Source organism: Pogona vitticeps, chromosome 3 (genome assembly GCF_051106095.1).
Source record: "Pogona vitticeps strain Pit_001003342236 chromosome 3, PviZW2.1, whole genome shotgun sequence".
Taxonomy (NCBI): Eukaryota; Metazoa; Chordata; class Lepidosauria; order Squamata; family Agamidae; genus Pogona; species Pogona vitticeps.
This window is the reverse complement of record NC_135785.1, coordinates 250634822-250639097: the sequence shown is the minus strand read 5'-3', so window position 1 is coordinate 250639097 and position 4276 is coordinate 250634822. Positions and strand designations below refer to the sequence as shown.

Genomic DNA, 4276 nt, shown 5'->3' with positions numbered 1-4276 from the left:
CACATAGCCAGTGCGACTTAGACACGGAACACTGTTAACTTCCCACCGAAGTGGTCCCTATTTATCTACTCGCATTTACATGCTTTCAAACCGCTAGGTTGGCGGGAGCTGGGACAAGCGACGGGCGCTCACTCCATTGCGTGGATTCGATCTTACGACTGCTTGGTCTTCTGACCCTGCAGCACAGGCTTCTGCGCTTTAGCCCACAGTGCCACCACGTCCCTCTACAATGATGTAGTTGCATCAAATGCAGTCAGACAATTATGAAGAAGTCACCCAACCCCACCCCCCGCCTCCCAAGTGTACCCGTCTCCGTGCAATATCTACAATTAGTCGCTAAATGGAGCTACATCATGCTTTCACCTTTAACGTGAAAGAATTTGGCTTTTCTCTGTGTACTAAACTACTCAGGCACATTGGCATGGAAGAAACCGTTCTTGCTTTCATGTGGCCATCATTCTGTCTATTTCAGCCTTTGATTTATCCTTTGACACAGACTTCCCAAACTGAGTGCCTTTCAGCTGTTTTGGGCTGAAACTCCCCTTGCCTCCAGATAGAGTGGCCGTTAGGATGATGGAATTAGTAGTGCAACATATGACAGGTTGGGAAACACTGCTCTACTATTTGAACCTAGATTTAGTCCCAAAGATAGTTTATCTCTTGACTGCCACTTAAAGAGTGACTTATACTTTGCTCATATTGTAAAGCTACCATGCTTTTTGCTTCATTTCCTTAAAAAAGATAAGAAATCTACATAATTTCCCCGAGCTGTTTTAAAATGCAGTTCAATATCAGCCATGTTGACTTATTTGTAAATTTAATCCTCACACCTTTTGCACGAATCCATTTTCCCCACTCCACCAATCCGCTCTTTCTCCTTCCAACATAGATAAATCTATAAAAATCATCTTTACATGAAATACAAAGCAAAGAAAGGAAAGCAATCTAAGAACTGGCCAAGAGATGAAGGAACAACACAAAAGCATTTAAGCAAAATGAACTGGTCAGTGATAATTCAATATAAGGTAGTTAGGTACTCGTTACTTACATTATCAGCTTAAAAACCACATCTGAGTATGTCGCATCAATATTTCTTCCTTCTGTGCTCCAGCCGTCTCCCCAACCGCTTCAAAGCCAGAAGCTCCTCTGTGTACCATGGAGCCATGTAGGTGCCTAGGTGCGATCATGTCAACTTCCATAGCTTTGAGGTTCGTAATAAAACTGGGACTTCTGAAAGAGGCACCATTGCTGAATGCTAGATGACATCCTTTTCATACAGAAACTCCCAGGTTTAATTCTGAGTATCTCTCCAGCTTTAGGACCAAGAAGGAGACAATATGAAACACTAAATTATTGGAGTTCAGCTGTCGCTTCCAGTGTGTATGGTGAAAATAGTGAAATAGATCACAATTGGGAGCAGTCTAGTGCAATATGTTTTCTGGTGACCACATAATGCATGGAGAAATGTGCTTTGGCCCAACCATGATCCATGCCCAAGCTGGACCTTTTTGGGTTTCTACTTTATGGAGCTAGGCTTCAATGATTCCCCGTGAGACGGAAGGATATCTCTCAAGGAGATTGCTCCTGTTAAAATGACCCTTTCCAATGCAGTCAGGTGTGCACCTTTCCATCTCATTGCACCCTTAGGGGAAGGCAGCTTCTACACTGGAGCTTCCATTCCTTGTGTCCCTCCAGGTTGCCTACCCGGGAATTAAATAGATAACTCAGCCACAGACTTGAGCTGTTTGGTAGCAGATGTTAAGTAATAACACCAAGAGAATCAATGAAAAACAATTGTCCAATTTACTACCTGTTGTATGATAATGAAGTTCTTGTTTTGTTTTTAAAGATGCATGGTATTCTGTTTGTTTGCCTCCAAGTAATAACTTTCCAGTATATACCTAAATCTTAAATATTTGTTCAGAGAACACAGCTTTCTCATTCAGTTGTAAATGCGCTTTCTTGTGCTCTGCTGAAGCACTTAATCGGGTCTATTTACTTACCAACAGAGCACACACAGTTATCGCATCAATAAACATGCTTGTATAGAGGAGTCTAAAATGCCTACTCTTTCAATACAGGGAATTCCATGAACAATCCAAATAGAATATACTCTGCTGTCCTTATGCAAGGAAACCAGAAATTCTGGGGTCCAGATTAAAAAGGAAAAATGTTTTTTTGAATCTCAGGTCTCTATACGTTGTTGCATGTTGGCTGGGGATGTTGGGTGTTTTAATCCAGCAACAGTTGGACACTGATGGTTGGAAAAGACCGAGCTGTTAACATCATGGAGAATCTCAGGCAGGTGATTATTTATATAGAGAGATTTATAAGGAGATGCTACTGAGCTGGAAAGACTTTTAAAAATTCGACTATAGCAAATAGAAAAAGGATGTTAAAAATAATCATACATTTTGTCATCCTTGATAGAGAAATGCATCCCAAACACAGAAAACACTTTGTCTAAATAATTGTCAACTACTCTGAAATTGTTCATTTTTCCATGAAGATGAAAAGGAAAAAGGAAAATTGTTCTGTGCAAATCGTCATGGTCATCATCACTATCTTGTATTTTGTGGAAAATAGAAGGGTTTGCATGAAGTCTTCTTTTCACACAAGTTCTGAATTTTTTTAAAATATGCGTGTGAACCCCCACAATCTCACCTGGCAGGAAGAAAAAAGTTTATAAATTCTTCATTTTCTTGTGACTTATGGTGACCCTTTCTGTGGTATTCTACACAATACTCAGACGTACTTTAATACTCCTTTCTTCTGGGGATGCTCCGGGACTGTGCAGTTTGCCCAAGACCACACCACAACCTCTGGGTCTGCAGCCAGATTCAGAACTGACTGAGCTATTCGTCCAGCTAAGATTTACACACACGGAGCTAAATCCAGTTCTTCATTTCAGCTAGAATAAACATATCGAATCAATGATTCAACCCATGACAGCCCTTGACAGACAAGAAAACACTTCAGAAATCAGTTCCAAAAAACACTTTTATTGGTTTTTGAAAAGATGCTAAATAGGTATCCTGGCCGTCAGCAGAAACAGCCTGGTTTAGCTCCAGCGGGATGCCTGCATTGTGGTCCTTTGCATCACCCTGGGGAGGAGAGAGCTTCTCGCCCTGCAAAGACAAAAAAGAAAAATACACAGACTAAGGGGCAAGCTTCACCACTGCCATCAGTCAGCTTCAACCCAGGTACATCTGCCCTCTGTTCAGGTGACTTCATCCCAAAGTTCTGCTTGCCAACCTCCACTGACTTCCACCAGGAATAGCCACCCCTTCATCTCTTCCAGTTTGCATCTGATGCCGGCCTCCGCCAGTTCCTGAATGCTTGGGTCACATACACACCCCGGCGACATCCCCATGGAATGCCAGCCAACCCCCATTCACTCCACCATCCATTCACACAAGCACATGCCCAGGTTTCCATCCAAGCTTCCGTCAGCTGGTTTCAGAAGGCTAATTTCCACCGACTTCATCCACCAACCTCTGCCAGTTTCCATCTTGCGACATCAGCCAGTTTCTGCAGGCAGACTCCACCAGCTTCCATCTGCCAATGTCCACCAACTTCCCCCCAGTCCGTCACCGACATCAGCCAGCTTCCAGCCATGGATCTCTGTCAGCCTCAAGCTGTGAACTCGCAAGCCCACTTAGCAAGGTCATCTGCTTTCACTAGAGAACTTGCTTGCTGAGAAAGTCTGTGTCCCCAGCAGCCACTCTCTGGCTGGACTGCTCTCTGGCCACTGGCCTCCTGTCTGTTCTCCTGCCCGGCTTCTCAAGCCCCTTTTATCTGTGAGCAGAGAGGTGGGGCCCCTGTGATGATGTCACAAAGACATAGAAACATGTGGTGAGTTGCCAAGGCAGCAGCAGATTGGTGAGTCCTGGGGATGATGTCAACAATCTCTCTCATTGTTAGCATAAACCTCCCCATTTTGGCTTTCTGATATGATTCTAGCCTATGGCCAAAAAAGTGACTTTTGGGGGCCTCAACCCACAGAATTGTTGGATGTGTTGGATGGTCAACCAATCTAACTGTAAATTTCAAAGGGGAAGACCATCCAGTGCACAGACTAACTTGCTAGTATATAGTTTTGAATACTAACCAATCAGAGGGAAGCTTTAACTGTTACTGGTCTGTAACTGCCTCTGTAACTGCCTCTTCTCTCTCTGAGGTGATTAAACCTCAAACAGACACTCACTTGTTCTCTCTCAGATCTTTACACATTAAGCTACATGTATTCATATCTTCAAAATGTTTATTATGTAAC

At 43.2% G+C, this 4276-nt stretch overlaps 1 long non-coding RNA gene across 1 annotated transcript; it reads right to left on the bottom strand.

Moving 5' to 3' along the window:
* Positions 1–605: 605 nt before the first annotated feature.
* On the bottom strand, positions 606–4017 carry LOC144588080 (uncharacterized). The gene is made up of 2 exons (XR_013543417.1): positions 3496–4017; positions 606–3128 (listed from the first exon to the last, which is right to left on the bottom strand). It is a non-coding gene; the product is annotated as an uncharacterized LOC144588080 (long non-coding RNA).
* Between the last annotated feature and the right edge of the window lie 259 nt (positions 4018–4276).